The sequence below is a fragment of the Pleurodeles waltl genome, chromosome 5 (assembly GCF_031143425.1).
Source record: "Pleurodeles waltl isolate 20211129_DDA chromosome 5, aPleWal1.hap1.20221129, whole genome shotgun sequence".
NCBI classification, from domain to species: domain Eukaryota; kingdom Metazoa; phylum Chordata; class Amphibia; order Caudata; family Salamandridae; genus Pleurodeles; species Pleurodeles waltl.
In genome coordinates, this window is record NC_090444.1 from 524,505,625 (window position 1) to 524,524,648 (window position 19,024).

The 19,024-nt window shown below is 41.9% G+C and overlaps 1 long non-coding RNA gene across 1 annotated transcript; it reads left to right on the top strand.

The window, feature by feature from the left end:
- Positions 1 to 2,126: 2,126 nt before the first annotated feature.
- On the top strand, positions 2,127 to 3,595 carry LOC138297281 (uncharacterized). Its single transcript, XR_011203997.1, has 4 exons — positions 2,127 to 2,302; positions 2,487 to 2,548; positions 2,634 to 2,689; positions 2,798 to 3,595. It is a non-coding gene; the product is annotated as an uncharacterized lncRNA (long non-coding RNA).
- The last annotated feature ends 15,429 nt before the right edge of the window (positions 3,596 to 19,024 follow it).

The following is a 19,024-nucleotide window of genomic DNA, read 5'->3' on the forward strand; positions in this document are numbered from 1 at the left end:
ATGTATAAATAGTAATGACTCCTAACAGGAAATAAGATTAACAAAAGCATGTGGAACTATTAAGCTTGGGACATTATTGCATGAATAAACATTGGAACAATTATAAGGCTAGCATTGGATATATGAGGTGATGTATGGTGTTGCCACTGTTCTGTAGTTTTCAAATCATTTTGTTCTTCTCTTTAACTAGATTACTTTCACTTTTTTTCATTTGATTGAATTCCAGGAAATATTACAGTGTTGCGCAAGAAGGGTGAAGTCAATGCAAATATTATGATTTTTTTTAGACATTCCTTTGTTATAACAGTACTTTAGAGTGAGTGTGTTTCAGATTTCAGTTACAAAATTTGGGATCATTATTGGAGTATTATTAATGTTATTTTGGTTTCGATGTGAAGTAAAGATTGAACATCATTTATGTACTACAAGCTAAAAGGAATTTGCTCTTTTATGAATAGTTCTCATGATTTAATTTGATAACTGGGTTTGCATTTACAAATATGGATTTTCTTATAGCAATCCAAATAAATGTATGTTTTGATGTAACATGGCTACAATGTTATTAGTACAAACATGATATGTGGATGTATTGAAAATGTGTTTTTTGTTCATATAATTTCAGCCCTGAAGAAGCAGCACGTATTACTGTGAAACACACGTTGGTTGGAATCAGTTGTTGCTCCAAGGAAGTAGTTATTACTAGTATTAATGATGTATACATTTTCTGTATGTCGGTTTAAATTTTAGCTGGAAATAATGTGTTTGAGGAACAGATAATTTATCATTGAATATGTTTGTATGCAAGTGTTGGGGAAAGTCCAACTGAAACATTTAGCTATTGAAGTACAATGTTTTACTGTGCATTTCTGTAATAATCTGGAGAAAATGTGGTAAACTGTGCAAAAACAAAGTTGGGTCCACACATTGAACAAGTGGTATTCCGAACTCTTCATAATAATGCACAAGCTGGTGAGAGCGACACAGCAAGTTATTGTATGTCTGGTCACTTGCTGTGGAGCAGTTCTCATGGAAAAGTAACCAAAATCATGCCTATGGTCCTGTGACCAAGGGGCACCGTTGGTTGAACATTTTTCTACATTGAATCATTCAGTAGATTCCCTAAAGTGGGGGGTGACTGATAAGATTACCGTCACCCCTCGGGGTGGCAATTTGACAAATATATTGAATCTACGAGAATGTAAATGGATTCATCTTTTGGATTCTGTTGCTCAAGATCTGAATCAGTATGAGGAGATAGCTAGGCAGACAGCAAGCTTGTCTAATGGTTAGACTAGATTTCAGGGTGTTATGAATCTGATACGAGTTGACTGGAATTTTTTATAAGTGTTTTTTGGGGGTCCATACTGGTTATGGCAATTAAAATAAGATACTGATTTTTCGGTTTGATTAATATACCTTGGACAATGGGATGTCCTTGTTGTATTGCTCTGCGGTTAATTTGGTAGAATGATGGTATACTAATCATTCAATGTTGTGATAATTTGCTTGTGCACAGTATGGTCGATATCTGCATCAGAGAGGTATTAACTAATTATTCTAAATACCATTTCTTTTCACCTTGATATCTGAATAATTGTTGGCAATATTAGAGGTTTGGTGAAGTTCTTGTGTATTTAAGGATTGCTTATATAGATTGAAGAGGGTGCTTAGAACGCAATAGCCTCCAGCATATTTGCAGAGGACGAGGCGAGGCACTGAGTTCTGTTGTTATTGTTTTGATTGATTTATTTGGTTGTGGCCTAAAAGTGAGCTTTTATGGCCGAGGAGAGTCTGTGAATAAGTCTCTGTGTTTGTACGGAATGGAACGAGTGAATTCGTCCATTTCCGTGGTATATAATGAAGTTGATTATTCCCTTGTTAATGCCGGAGCGGACGCAAGGAATATGTTTTGTCCATTTCCTTGGTGATAAGGAGAGAGCCCGTGTGTTGCCGGAAGAAGGGTTTAATGAAGTTTTTTGAAGGAAGGCGGACCAGAATGGAACATCGTGTTTCTGGGTGTCGTAGAGGACTTAAGGAGTGTTTCCAATTAAGCGGACCTCTTCGTTCTGTTCCGTTTAGAGAAAGAGAGAATCCATTTTCGTTGCCGAAGAGGGCTTGCTGAATCTTTTAAAAAAGGCGGACCAGAGTGGAACACCGTATTTACGGTGTTCACACCTGCGCCTGCTTAAGGAAACAGACGAGGATATTTAATCGCGTGGAATTAACAGCGCTTTTCTTTACTGACGGTTAGATGTGGACTGAGGCTGCTATGGTGTGGATACCTCTACGTACATTTTTCAAGGTAGGTGCTTGGGGATCTGACTTTGTAAGTAGGGTTTGTGCTGTGTGCAGATAAGGATGTTAAAGGGAATCATTGTGTATTAATAAATATGGGATAGTGATGTTAATGAGTATGTGTGTTGTATAGGAGATAGTTGGCTTTTGTTGGGTGAGGTTCTTATGATATAATTATGTTTATTTTTAAGGTGCTATTGTGGAGTAAACGGCTTCAAAGAAAACATAAGGAGTACCATTTTAGGAACCTTTGGTAAGTATATGGATTATGTGGTGTTGATTTAGGAATATTGTATGGGTTAGTGGTTTGGTCACTAAAGTGGTTTGTATGTTTTTAGATGTGACGTGTGGTGTTTTATGGAAGAAGATTTGGTTAATGGAATTTGGGATCAGTGTAAGTATTGTTTTTAATGGTGGTGTAGCAGCATAATATTAAATAATTATTTATTATGAAATTGTTTATAAGAGTGGATTAAGATTGACTATTAATTTGTTTTAACAGACCCCTATCGCTTTAGTCCTGATGAAGACCCATATGTGAGCCCAGATTTAGCCCGAGAATTGGATGGGTCGAAACGTCGACAATAGTATTTTGAGCCTGGATGTAGTTTTTTTCTTGGACTTTAATGAGGATTGATTATTTCCTGTTCTACTGATTCAATGAGGAGAAAGTTGAAACAACAGGCTTCTTGTCTGTGAATTTGTTTCTATTTGATGGACCTTTTTCTGTCCGTTCTTCTATGATCACGTGCACTTTATTTCTAAGCACTTTATTCTGTCCTACAGAATTTTAAGGTTGGGATAGGGGTTTGTAGTTTTGTATGTGATTTAATTGTTTGTATATTAATAAATGATATGTTTTCTATATTGTTTTTATCATGCTGCTTATTATTATTAATAGCTTGTTTCCCCGAGTGGGCATTGTAGTCTCTTGATAACTTTTACCCAGCCCATTCCGGGTTCCTGGGTTACCATCTGTGGTCTGTAATATATGGTCCTGTGACCAGCCACCCACATGTAAGACAATGAAACCAGGAATTATGAATAATGGGATCGATGTCCAAGTGGATATGATGGTCAAATGAAAATGAGCTGTATAGATTTGGAGCATTGATAAACATGCCTCCAATCATGTAAATATGCCAAAGTATCTTTTGAATGTTTATTATGAGCTGCTATTCCTGTATTGCCTCATTATGGGCACATTGGGCTTAGGTATATATAGGGAAAGTGAAGAGAGACTTATGTACGTGAACAAGACTTTAGAAGTCGAAATGAATTGGTCTGTGTGCCGTGCTGATGCCTATGTAATAAAGAGACTTAATTGAGAAGTCATGAAATCCCTCGAGTGCAGCTTTCAGTTCTTTGGCAAAGGAAGTGATATGGAGAATGGTAGATCTCCAACACTGGCACCGACAGTGAGCGCGCTGCATTGCGACCATTGGGGAAAGATTGAATGTTGCAGAAGCACCCCATGTGTAGGAATGGAGAAGGAGTGAAACAAGTCGTAGCCAGAAGCATATGACAATTCTGCATTTCAAAACGGAGAATCGAATAAGAAGAAAAGTTGGGCTACCAACTGTATTGCTCTTACTTAAACTAGGAGGACACAATGCCAAAAGGATTCAGTACTCTTAGTCTAAATTATTAATTTATTAAGGCACTTCCCAAATATCAAATAAAAGTTGTATATCTAGTAATAGTTCTGTCAAAGCAATAGATGTTTGTTAATATTTTTGACTATTAAAATGCTAGTTTATTAATAACTCATGTGTTATAGACAGCTCTTAAACTAGGCAAAGAGCTGGGAAATCATAACTTTGGAGAAGTATGTAGAAGTAGAAAGAGATCCAAGAGGCTTGTGAATGTTTACGTTGCCAAATCATCCAGACACTAAACCAGAGATATTGTTTGTTCTGAGACAGATTTGTACGTTCCTCTGGTAAAAACAGTCTCAGCCTTGTGAACTCTTATCAAGTCTTCATCCCACATAATGTTTCAGCACTATCCGACTCTTGGCTGGTGAAGAGAAAAACACGTTTTGTAAGGAAAAACACCTGCACTGCCCTGCAACTGCAGCAGGGCACAAAATGGAGTCAATGGTCAAATGATGTTCAAATCTAAATAGCAACACACTTTACCCTTTGACCATTGACTCTCATAACATACAGGTTTGAAATCAACTTTCTTAGATCGAAACATCGATATTAGATTATGCACGCATTATACACAGCAGCATAGCATTATTATAATAAAGATTACCATAAATATTCCACCTAAAATAGAACAAAACTGACCAAAATCAGGGAGCTATCCAAAGAACCACTCCCACCACCCTTTGTCTACATCTTGTTTCACCCCCATTAGCAATTCATGCAAGCCTCCAATGTGAGACTGGGTAGATTTAGAATGGTCTGACAGATTACAACACCACATTTCTTCAAATTCTGAGCATCCATGATTGTGTTTAAAAGCAAATAACTGCAGCTCTATTATGCAAGGCAGCTTTTCTAGTTCCTCGCATATCTAGTAATAGTTCTGCCAAAGCAATGGACGTGTCATTAATATTTGTGACTATTACACTTGCTAGTTCATTAATAACTCAAGTGTTATAAACAGCTAATCCTGGGACTCCTACCATAGAAAGACCTAAGCTTACATATTCTGTTCTAGATAATAACTGAACTCCTGAATCACAGTCTTCACTTAGTTGAACTGTTTCCTCTTTATTTTAAGTATGTAATGCTGAGTGTAGTGGAAACATCAAAAGTCCTAGCCATGTGAATGCACACGCCCCTTCCGTTATATTTGCTGGGCTATAGGTGTAAGTGGCATTACCACAAGAAAATAACCATCCAACAAGTAACTTAACATGCTTGATCTGACCAGCAGCAGACACTACATTCTTGCAGAACATATTATTTACATTTTTACATATATTGTCAGTTTGTCTCTGACATAGCACTTGTTGTTCCCATTGGATCTTTTGAGGGGGGACTGTTGACGCTTCAAGGCACATTTTCCAGTCTTCTTGGTGTTGCAAGTTAAATTAGAAACACACATCACCATGCGGTAATATTGTTGGTGATCACTTGAGTTAGGTTATGCCACTTACCATCAGTTGTTTCATGACAAATCTGGTAATATTCATATGGAGAGAAATGAGTTTGAGCGTCACTATCCTCCACTGCCCCATCTGCATTGATGACGTTAAATATTTGCAGCTAAACACTAGCAGAAGTTGGAATGGCAACTAGGTAGGTGGAGATGACATCTGTGCTGCTTTTCATATTTGTCATGCAAAAGTCTGACCTGTTAAGCACAATTTCTGCCAGGTATATCCATACATTCTGGAATGGTGAAGCAGAGGTGTCGATCAGTGCTGTTGGTCGATCACTTTAGAGTTGGGGGCCCTCAGTCCCTCCTGACCCCACTCGGACCCGACCAAACACACTCCATGTAGTACATGCTGCACAAAGGCACCTTGTAGTATGATCTGCAAAAGAGACAAGTATGATTATTCTCTCAAGTAACATTTATCAGCTGGTACATGTTCCCGCTTTTCTTGTTTCATGACTCACAGACTGTTGTCCTTTCCTTTTGCAATGATTTCGCTGTTTCAGGGGGACAATTTTGAGATTCTACCCACACCTTAGCACCAGGATTCGTATCAGTGGAGCCAAAGCTTCCCTCCTCTCCCACAGGAAGAAGGACTGGGGCAGGGTCCCTTTTGACTATTCCTCCATACAATGGATTACTCATAATTTGAGCAATCCTGTCTCCAGCTTGTATCATCAAATCAGTGTCTCCACTGTTCAAAAATATTACTTTGATCTTGCCTTGATAGTCTGCATCAGTCACTCCCCCACAATACCTGAATACCCTTGAATGCCAGCCCAGATCAAGGAGAAATCTATCTGAAATGCTCCAGGGGAATTTGTATCAGGCCTTCTGTCTTAATGAGTAGTGTATCTCTTGGTTTCAGTCTGTACATGTTAAAAGCATGCAAATCAAGACCTGCAGCCTCTGGTGTTGCCTGGTACAGAGCTAATGCTCCTTTGTTTGTCTCCCAATACATAATTGTATTAGTTGCTACATGAGGTTGTACCTGTATGGCTGGGGTCAGCATTCGCGTTAAAGGAGTCTCTGCATTTGTCAAAGGTCTATTGTTCAGTATTTGTTATGCTTCATTTAAATGATCTTTCCAATTTTTCAAAGATTCATCTGACAATTTCCTCAACTGAGACTTCAACAATACATTCATTCTCTCAGTCAATCCTGCAGTTTGTGGTTAAACAGGATAGATCCACTCTATATCATGCTGTGAACAGTAGTCTTGCACCAACTTATCTTGAAAATGGGATCCGTTATCACTTTGGATCTAGAGTGGAACTCCATAGTATAACATCAACAAGTTTAGTGTCTTAACTGTATTTAACTAAGTAGCACGTTTACATGGAAATGCTATCAAAATGCCAGAATAAGTATTCACCACTGTGCAGACATACTGACTTCCTCAACTAATTGGCATTGGCCCAATGTAATCAATCTGCCATAACTGTCCCGGCAACTTTTCTCTCCCCAGCATGACCTCTGACGGTCTGTGGGCAGATCGCTCTTGAGTGTGTTGACAAATAGGAAATGGATAATTACAGTTTTTATCAAGTCTATGGGAATGTGCATCCCTCTAATCTCTGCCCACCTGTTAGTGGCCTTCTCTCCCAGGTGTCCGCCTTTTTGGTGAGCCCACTTAGCCATCCCGACCAAGTTAGAGCCCAGTGTCACCACTTTTGCTTCCGAGATTTTGGCTTTTTCGTCTGCAAGGGAACTTAACCAATGTTCTAGTGACTCAGTAGGACAGTTGGCATCTACATGATATAGGGGGACTGTACTTTGCTGTAACATTTCCCAAATTTCCTGCCACAATTCTTTGCCTGACACGCCTTTAAATGTATTTGCCAGTTATATGCATGACATGTGGGAAGCCAGGTAGCTAGCCCATTGTCAGTAGACCAAGAATCAGTATAAATGTGACATTTCCCTGGTGATTCTTGTTTTAAGGCTTGAAATGCAGCATACAATTCTGAATATTGACTTCTCTTCCCTTCTCCAGTAGTAGAAAGCAGCTTCTTGGTTACAGGATTATGACACTGCCTTCAAATGTCTCTTGGCCTCCACATACTTTGCTGAACCATCAGTGGACCATACATGCTTCCTGTCCTCAGGGGACAAGGACTCAAATGACTCACCCCACTTCCTGGGTGACTCTTTTACCTCTGGCACCTCCTGCAACACCTCCTTATCTTCCACGGGGGCCTGTGCCACCTGTTCATGCAGGGCTGTGGTTCCTGCTGGTCCCACTCGGGCCCTGTCCTGTATATACCATTTCCACTTAATGCCGCTTCTTGTGCATGCCTATTCAGTGAGTTTTGGGTGAACTCATCACCCATTACATTATCGGGATCTCAGAACTCAAATGATGGTCAAATCTAAATAGCAACACACTCCACCCTTTGACCACTGACTCTCATAACATACTGGTTTGAAATCAACTCTCTAAGGTCAAAACATGGATATTAGATTAGGCATGCAGTGTGCACAGTAACATAGCATTATTATAATAAAGATTACCATAAATATCCCACCTAGAATACAACAAAGGTGACCAAAATCAGGGAGCTGTCCAAAAAAACCACTCCCACCAACCTTTGTCTACATCTTTTCACCCCCTTTACCAATTCATGCAAGGCTCCAATGTGAGACTGGATAAATTTAGAATGGTCTGACAGATTAAAACAACACATTCCTTACAAATTCTGAGCATCCATGATCATGTTTTAAAAGCAAATAATCAATTGCAGCTCTATTCTGCAAGGCAGCTTTTCTAGTTCCTCGCATATCTGGTAATAGTTCTGCCAAAGCAATAGATGTTTGTTAATATTTTTGACCATTAAAGTGCTAGTTTATTAATAACTCATGTGTTATAGACAGCTCTTAAACTAGGTAAAGAGTTGGGAAATCGTAACTTTGGAGAAGTATGTACAAGTAGGAAGAGATCCAAGCGGCTTGAGAATGTTTACGTTGCCAAATCATCCAGATACTAAACCAGAGATGCTGGAGGAATGGGGGGGCAGAACAGCATGCAGTGTTCTAAAAAGATGATGCTTATCAAAATAAAAAAAGACAAAGATAGACATAGAGGAAATTCATAGACGGATTGGAGTAGTAGATTCAATAATGCAAGCAAAAAAACAAGAGGAGGAAAGCAGAAACCTTAGAAAGATCATAGGAAGTAATCTGGACAAACACGAAACAGAAATAGAGGGTCAAAAAGAAAGACATTTTTTAAGAGATGAGCAAGACTACGCAAATGGAAGGATCTTAACATTTGCGAAAAGATTTGAGAATTTAAAGAAACAATGTCACTCAGGTAACAAAAAGCTGAATGTATCCCTTAATGGCACTATGAGTGAATCGGATGGGGAAATGAGCGAAGGAGAAGGATCATCCACTGTATCCATCAAGACAGCTTTTTTAGAGGAAATGAGACTCATGTATATAGACCAGAGAACACCAAGAGGCAGTAGAAGGGGACGGGGACAAGGAAGAGAGGATTCAAGAAACAGATCAAAGGAAGTGGAAAACAAGACGAGGAAGGGAATACCAACTACGGAGTTAGAAATTAGATCAATGAGTCATCAGGAAAAAGAATCAGAGAACAATTAAGTAGTTAACCTCTTAGGTCATCAACTAGATAAAGAAGAGATACAAGTATTGAACAAAGGTTTGACATTTTGCCCAGAACAACACGCTGACTATGCACAAACTAAAATTGATATTTATAAATTCTTACGCAGGGTCAAACTAGCTAAATATTTCTCTAAAACAACACTGAAATACAATAAAAATGATGGAGGACAAATTCAGGAAACGGAGCTGACCATTGCACAAGTGGAAGATAGAAAAACTGCATTTGACTTAATGTATAATTTAGAAGATGAATCCCTCACTATGACACAGGTATTGGAGGAACTAGGCATAGATTCTGGCTTTCACAAACAATGTGACCTAAAACCTTAGTCTGAATTTTGCCCTACCCTCCTTACCCCGGCAATAAAATGGACACCTTTTCTTAACTGGTAACTGCGGACATTGAAAAATTAGCAAAAAAGAGAAACAAAGGATTAAAGGAAAATCAAACTAAGGGAGAACAAGCCGCACTGGAACGTCTGATGCAAAATGATGTAGTTGAAATCAAATTGGTAGATAAAGGCAGAAATATAGTGATCCTGAATAAACATGACTATAGGAAGAGTCATACCACCGATAGAACAACACCACAAATTTGACACTGGCACTAAATAACCATCTGCCAAACACATTACGAGGTTGCACAATGCCAATGTGACTGTGGCAGTCCAACCACCATGTCCCAGCAGGCGGGAATAGGGACTATAAAGGGAGATACTCAGCTGCAAGCAGCCTCACACGTCCTGTGCTGCCAAGGAACCCATCACACATGTCCTGCAACTGCTGCTGATCCTCGAAGGAAAACAAAATCTATGCCGCCATGGGTGAAACTGAATATAAGTACATACAACTACCTGTCTCATCAACCGTTACGACAGATAATTGCACCATCACCCACATGGTATGAGGCTCATGCTAGGGGCACCAAGTACACGTCTCATTGTGTACACAGTCGTAAACAGACAGAAAGATGGACACATTCACAGTCACAATATGCTCCCTTTGGGCAGGTCAGTCACACTTCACCGCAACACTACACAAAAACACATGTCTGACCATCGCAGGCAGCACAGGGACAGTGAAGGGTATACAATACCAACAACACACCAACATCACATATATAAAAACAGTTCACACACTTACATTCCACACATGCCATGGACTCTCGTCAAAACACATATGTATGGATGTGGCATGGAACAATAACAACACTACCACTAAACAGCCCTGCAATGTACATACACATCACAGCACAATAGAAGGACAATGGGATGCACAATACACAGAAAGACAAATAGACAAAGATCACTATGCAAACAATACCTGCACAATTGGGATGGGGACATCAGGAGCACTCAGGGAAGGAGGCTGCACTGGGATGCAGATCCCTTTGCACTTACTCATAAAACAACATTTGCATAGGAAATGGCTGTACATTGATCTCTGTGACAAACACTACTAGACCCAAATGGCATGTCTATCTGCACAATGCGGAAGTGCAAGTCAACAAAACACATACAACTCCAACTGCATGAGACATACTTCTACATAAAGTAGCTGCAAGGTACACACAGCTAACTGGACACATGCACAATCAAATGCAAACAAAGCCAGCACAACTAAAGACATGCCATGTCTGCACAAACAAAACTCAAGCTGAGACACATCAAATGAATACATTGTCCATATCAGGGGGAGAAGTCTAACACCATACATGCTCAAATTGGACAGCACAAGATGAAATATTTCCCATAACAAACAGTACACAATGCCATGACACCACCATTGCATGAACACCCACAAATCCATACATTCAACATATACCCTTGACTTGGGAGACAACAGCACTGCACACAAACTCACATACTGCAAACAGCAGCAAAAGGAACAGCAAGCAGGCTGAAAAACACACAACAGTAGGCACGCAACACAAGTCACTCAGGAACAACATAAAGGTAGAAAAGGAATTTCAGGACAAAGGTGTACCCTCAGGCTATTCCAAGGCGAATCTCCTATACATCCCACACCAACCACTCTTTAGCAGCAGCCTCTTCATGCAAGCATTTGAAACCTTTGGCCTCATATAATTGTACAGAGAATGTTTGTGAACTTTGTGGTCGGGCACCTAAGACCTCAGTTGGCGGCGAGCCGCCTTATGGAGAAAGGAAAAGGATTCGCTTAAGTAGGGCTAATTCTATGAGCCCTTTGGTCTGTGCTTTGTTGAATGCGGAGTCCCTGCCCAATCGCAAGCTAGAAATTGAAGATTTGATTGGTTATTATAAGTTAGATTGTTTTTTTATCACAGAATCCTGGGCCAAGGCCGACTTGATTCCTGATTTTATGGCAGCGACTCCTTTAGGATATTCCTTCTTCAGACTGGACAGATCTACGGGAAGAGGGGGTGGGTTAGCGATTCTTTGTAGGTCTCACTTCACTTGTCAGTGGGAGCCCGCATATCCATTATCGAAGACTTGTGAGGGCTTGTATTTTAAGATTCGTCAGAAAAATTGTATTTTTCTGGAAGGACTCTTAGTCTACCGACCCCCAGGCCCTCATGCTACTTTCTTGCAAGACTGGCCAAATTTTATTGAGCCATTGACTATTTCCACAAACTGTATTATTTTGGGGGATTTTAATCTCCTTTTTGATGAGAGTCAACATACTCATATTAAGGACTTGGTTAATTTTATGGCGACCTTTGAGTGGGATCTTAAAGTCACTTCCGCCACTCATTCGGCCAGCGATATTTTAGATGGGATTTTTGCCCGTCCTGAGGATCAAGTGATGGTGACTAACATCCCTCTGGAGTTGTCTGATCATCACCTTTTAATCTATAGATGTAGGAATTAATATCCGGGTCAACATACAGGTATGAAATGCAACTCCTTGCGTCACTGGAACAAGATCACAAAGCATCAGTTAAGCCCTGCCTTGATTGCTGGGTGGGAAGTGGCGGCTAGCTTTCCTTTGTCTGCTTTAGACGGTTTTAAGTATGGTATTAACTCTGCTTTGAATCAACTTGCTCCAGTTGTGACTATGACTCAGTCAGTTAACACAAAAAAATAGCTGCCCATGGTTCAATAAGGACCTGAAGTTACCACAAAGGAGATATCCCCAACAAGAAAGGAATTGGAAGCTAACTCCTAATTCAGTAGAGAAGGATAAGTTGAGAAGAGTCCTGAAGGTCTATAAAGATGCATGTTTCGAGGCCAAGTCAAACTATTTAATGGCTAGGATTAGAGGGGCATCAAAAATCCCAAGAGAATTATTTAGGGTGGTGCGGTCCTTGACTACACCCCCTCCGTCCTCTGAGTTGGATAATCCTCAGGAATTTTGCAATAAAGTGGCATCCTTTTTTTAAACTAAAATTTTACACATTCATTCAAACTTTTCGCACTCTGTTGAGATGCAATGTCCTTCTAAGTTTTCGAACTCCACTTCAGACATCGACATTGCACTGCTCACTAATTTTCAGCCATTACTGCCTGATAGGATCACAGAACTTCTAATGGGAATTAGGTCAGGCTCCCAGAATAACCTGTGTTCACCTCATATTCTACAGATGGCTCCTGAATTAGTTGCTCTGGCTCTTGTGCCGGTCTTTCAGGAGGTATTATCTACTGGAGTCTTCCCCCCCATCCTGGAGGGAAGCAACGGTTTTCCCTCTGAAAAAGAAACCGGACCGAGCCTCACATGAGCTGAACAACCTATGACCAATTTCTTTACTTCCCACTTTGGCAAAAATATTCGAGAAACATATTAACTCTGAGCTATCTATGTTTCTTCATCAGTCAGGCAGCTTAGATCGGTCTCAATATGGATTCCGGAAGGCCCATAGTACCGAATCGGCGCTTCTGACAACCTCCGATACTATTTGCAGGTTGCTGGATGAGGGGCAGGGAGCCGTTCTTGTCCTGCTGGATCTCTCAGCAGCATTTGTTACCATCTCCCCTCAGATTATGGTATCTCAACTCCACCAAGCAGGGATTAGAGATTCTGCCCTTAAAATGTTGGAATCTTTTTAGGCGAGAGACCGATTACTGTGTGCTGGGACGACTTTAGGGCACCTGCCTTTTGTCTGCCTTGTGGGGTTCCTCAAGGTTCGGCGCTCAGCCCGACTCTGTTTAATGTCTATGTTGCCCCTCTGGCTAAATTGATCCGTTCGTACGGTTTTATGCTCACCTCTTATGTGGATGACTCCCAACTTATCATCCCGGTATCTAGGAAAAACTGGGAGGAAGTGGCTGACCGGTTCTGCAACTGTATGTGGGAGATCAATCGTTGGATGGGTCAGAATTGGCTGAAGCTTAACAGTAATAAAACAGTAATTGTGCTTTTCGGATCCAGTAATGAGGTGTGGAATTCTCAATGGTGGCCATCGGAGTGTGGGGAGCTTCCCTCCCCCATTACGGCCACCAAAAATTTGGGAGTTATCTTCGATAACTGTCTGTGCTTTAAGCCTCAAGTAAACGCCATGGTCAAAACAAGCATTTGGATTTTAAAAACATTGAGGACAATTTTTCCTTATCTGCAGCACGAGGAGAGAGTTACGGTCATTTTGGCTCTGGTAATGTCCAGACTGGACTACTGTAACTCTCTGCTGCTGGACCTGGATAAAATGTCATTGAGAAAGCTCCAATTGATTTAAAATAATGCGTCCCGATTGATTTTAGATCTCCCTCACTCAGCTTTGGCCAGCAAGAGCCTAAAACTACTGCACTGGCTTCCGGTTGCGGAGCAGATTATATTTAAAACTCTATGTTTAACGTTTAAGGCGGTACATGGAGGAGGAGCAGACTACTTAGCTGCCAGACTACAGTGGTATACGCCATGTCGGCAACTTAGATCTAAAAATGCTCACTTGATTCAAGTTTGTCGCACTCGCAGGGCGAGATGGTGGGACAAAGCGTTCACAGTGGTGGCGCTAAGCACTGGAATTCGCTCCCTTGGGACATTAGGAAGGAGGACAACTTCCTGACTTTCAGGAGGCTGGTAAAAACTTGGCTTTTTCCTCACTAATTTTCTGTTTCGGCAGCTGGTACTCTCTCTCGGGCTCTCACTGTACCTACTCTAGCGCTTCGATGCTAAGGCCGGAATGCGCTTTCGAAATACTTAAATACAAATACAATAAAAACAGTTCACACACTTACATTCCACACATGCCATGGACTCTCGTCAAAACACATATGTTTGGATGTGGCATGGAACACTAATAACACTACCACTAAATAGCCCTGCAATGGACACACACATCACAGCACAATGGAAGGACAATGGCATGCACAATACAAAGAGAGACAAATAGACTAAGATCACTATGCAAACAATACCTGCACAATTGGAATGGGAACATCAGGAGCACTCAGGGAGGAAGGCTGCACTGGGACACATATCACTTTGCACTTGCCCATAAAACAACATTTGCACAGGAAATGGCTGTACATCGATTTCTGTGACAAACACTACTAGACTACTAGACCCAAATGGCATGCCTATCTGCACAATGCGGAAATGCAAGTCAACAAAACACATACAACTCCAACTGCATGGGACATACTTCTACATAAAGTAGCTGCAAGGTACACACAGCTAACTGGACACATGCACAATCAAATGCAAACAAAACTAGCACAACTAAAGACATTCCATGTCTGCACAAACAAAACTTAAGCTGACACAGATCAGATGACTACATTATCCATATCAGGGGGTCAAGTCTAACACCATACATGCTCACATTGGACAGCACAAGATGAAATATTTACCTTAACAAACAGTGCACAATGCCATGACACCACCATTGCATGTACACCCACATGTCCATACATTCAATATATACCCTTGACTTGGGAGACAACAGCACTGCACACAAACTCACATACTGCAAACAACAGCAAAAGGAACAGCAAGCAGGCTGAAAAACACACAACAGTAGGCACGCAACACAAGTTACTCAGGAACAACATAAAGGTTGAAAAGGAATTTCAGGACAAATGTGTACCCAATAAAACAACAACAGTTTGGGTTTATTATGAACAAATGCATCTGAATGAAGGCCATTGGCCAGTCCATGTAATGCAGCATTATAGCAAAGTATTGTGCCAAAACCTGACTCTTAACTGCCATGTAACCTCCACAAGAAGGGGCATCAAGGGGACAGGCAGTCACCTCAAGGATCATCCTTGGGGTTATGGGGTCAGATTTGGGAAGGGGTGTTTGGTCTTGGGTTTGGGGGGGCTGCTTTTTGGGAGTGGTGGGCTTCTTCTTGAGGGGATGTATGGGTGCTTGCAGGGGGGAATAGGGGAGGCCTTAGAGCTGAAAGGGAGGGGCTGGGAGCTGGGTGGGGGCGTCTTGGGTTTGAGACTGGAGTGGAGGAAACAGGGAAAAGATTGAGGTCAAGCATAATTTTTCTTTAGGGACACAGGGGTGGTCAGTAGAAAGGGTTCGGGATTTGGAGGTTGAGAAGTGGCTGTCTGCTGAGTAGGTGTGGATGTCGTGGGTGCGTGCTTCTGGGAGTATGCTTGTGTGTGGCTGGTGTCTGTTGTGTGGGTGAGTGAGTGTGTTTGTTTGTCTTAGGAGTCTGGGAGGTGGAGGTGCTGGGGGATGGAGTGGTGGATGTGTGTGTGTCTATTGGGGTGGTGTCTGCAAATATGGTGCTTGTGGTGGATGTCGGGGGTCTGCTGGGGTGGTAACTGGGGGTAAGATGGGTGTGGTGTGGGTGTCAGTGACTGTTGGTGTGGTGCCTGTGGATTTGCTGGATGTGGTATGTGTAATGCTAGGAGTGGTGGGGATGTCTAGGGAAGTTGTGACTGTTGTGTCTGTGGGTGGCTGTTGTGTGTGTGTGTGCCGGTGTGTTTTGCGGAGCTTGTGTTTGTGTGTGCTGTTCTTGTGTGTTGACTTGGCTGCGTGCGAATGTGTGTGTTTGCTTTGGCTAGGATGGGGAAGGAAGCATTTGGAGTGGGAAGAGGGAGGTGTAGGGGAAACGGAAGGTGGGGGGTGACTGCTGCTGTCAGTGTGGAGGCCAGAGCCTAAAAAGACCTCTCTAGGCCAGCCATTTCACCATGGATGCCTTCCAGGAATGCATTGGTCTGTTGTAGCTGACTTGCCAATCCCTGGTTGACATTCACAATGGCTCACTGACTCACAGAGATACTTCTTTGGAGGTCAATAGCCTCCTCACTGAGGGCAGCAGAGGGGGTGGGGGCTGAGGTGCCTGCAGCAAAGGAGACACCCACCCTCTTGAGTGAGCGGGCATGGACAACTTGGTGGGGAGCAACAAGGAGGACAGCGATAGAATGGGTGTGGCGGACAAGCATGGTACAGGGGGATGCCTGATGGGTCCACCACCACTAGGGAGTGTCCACTGGGGGAAGAATCCGATGATGATGATTTTGCTGGCTCTGCTGTGGCACTTCCTTCACCCTCCAGACAACTGGGTCCCTCTGTGTCGGTGGTATCTTGACCTGAGGTCCCTTGGCCAGATGATAACCTCTTGGTTGTGCCCCGTCTCCTTTGCTTGCCGGTGCAGATGCTGCAAATACAAAGAAAAATAGGGTCATCACATATACATGATCACACTTGAACAACAGCTCTGATTAACATACATTACCATGATGTCAAGTAGGCCCCAGCAACAAACTCCATCTAAGTGGCCCATACGTGTGCCATACCACATGTATGCATGCCGTATAAACTGTCAACAGTTGACCACAGGAAAGTCAGGATCTAACACAACTACAATTGCATGACTGAAGTTGTACAGTCACAATAATCACTCAAACATTAGGAGACAACATCACCCTCAAAGCTTTGTCCCATGGAGCACACATCAGTCACCTGTTGGCATACAATAGTAGGCCAATGCAAAATGCATTTCCACAGATCCCACACAAGGTTATGCACACATCTATGTGCCACATACATTATGGCCCAACACTAAGAAATGGTGATAAATAATCATGCGATGTTGATGACAAAAGTACAATATCCTGGGGAAGGTGACCTGGAAATGCCCATGGCACACTGGAAACGTATCAGCAATGCACACTTCATCAAGTGATATTTGTCCCAATAGAGTCATGGAGGTAGTGTTCATGTTGCTTAGAAAGGCCACATGTGGCATGGAAATTGACATAGTAGACATCATGTGCAATATGTCATGGAGAAATGTCCCCAAAATACACAACACAATGAATCAGCAAGCCACAGGGTAATCACCACTAATATATGGCACCCCTTACTCTGAGTGCCTCAGTAGAAGCCATTTGTCCTTTGCATGTTGGAGAGACACAGATTTGCAAGTACTTGTAGAAGACCCTCAACATGTTGCCCAATGGGAAGCTACATCACTGTCCCCATTTTGCTCATGCAAACCCAGATGTCTGTTTGTGGATGAATGCCTGCTCCCAAACTCGTGTGATTTCAACATAATTGCAAGTCACTCCATGAAGCACGCCAGCAGCCAGGGCACAAACCTTACCCATTACACATGTGCAGTTCACTTTTCTACATGATGCCACATCAAGGGCATAGATATTCACATTCCGGCTCTAAAATCTAGGCCTACCTGCCATGTTCCTCATTGCTACTGCAGTTGTTCATGCCAACTGCCATGCCATGACATGTGAGGGTATATGTCAGCCAATAAACAATGGTGGTACACTTCTGTATGTGGCACAACATGAAATGTATACCCATTGTAAATGTACTATTCCGCAAACACTTTGCCATGCACATATATGCAAGGGAAAACAGACCTCAGCAACATAGACAGACCATGCATGAAACTGCAGCTTACAAATGTTTTCTAAAGAGAAAGGGACATATGCTAGCATGTAGGCACAAGAAATGATGACAGCAGTGATGGCATATTAAGCATGTCAATGGACATTCCCCACTTACCAAGGGAAAGTAGTGATCTATAGCTGCTTCCAAAGAACAATGTAAGCACGGTCACATGTATGTTGGCCAACTTCACATTGCAGACTGCATTGAGGTACCAGCACCCATCATAGGCTGAAGACAACTAGTTTCTGGGTGGCAGATGCCTATCTACACATTTACCCAGATACATGGCAGAGGACAGTGATCCATCACTAACTAACCTTTGGCATGGAAAATTTAGGAGTAGTGGTCTGTTGCATAGAAATTACACTCACCACAACAACAAACAGTACTTGATTGTTCAATGTACAAAATCATATGTCGCTCCTGCATAGCAAGTGGTTTGTGGATTCCACCTAGTTGTGTCCTAGGTCCCTGGTTCAATAGGCAAGGCACATCAGTATACAACACATGACAAGTCTACACAAACAATCACTCATCTACTGGGGCTCTCTGTATTCCCTTCTTTTGATGGGCATTGACCTGCATGAATACAAAAGACAAATCAAGAGATCATGTTCAGAAGTCTGGCAGTAGGATAGGTGGCTGTGGTATAGAGGCTGCCGCACTTCCCACAAGTACCCTGAAATAGAGTAAATTCAGAAGAGACTAAGCTCAACTGATAGTGATACCGAACCACCAAACAGTGTCAAAACAATCAGGGAAAATCCCCACATACAAATACAACAATAGAGTCTATTAGGAGCACAAACACACAAGTCCTTGAGAATAGTCCATCACCACTAGATACAAGAATTTAGGTATATCCAAGTCAAGCGAAATACTGGTTGGGTCAATGTTCTTTATTCCAGAACAAATAGAAGTAGCCAACACGTTTTGCATCAAAGACAACCTTTTCAAGGTTGCAAGATTAACATCATAAAGCCAAAATAAGTATACATTGTATTATGTATACACATAGTGACTTCCAAACCACAAAGAAGCACCCCAAGGTGCACAAGCGTCACAACACACCAAAACGCCAGTGACCGCTGAAAATCATGAGAAACAAGGCAACAACCCCCATGTAGGTGTCAGACAGAATCCATGACCACAAGAAAGAAAGGAAAATTGAAAAAAGTATGTCGGTCTCAAC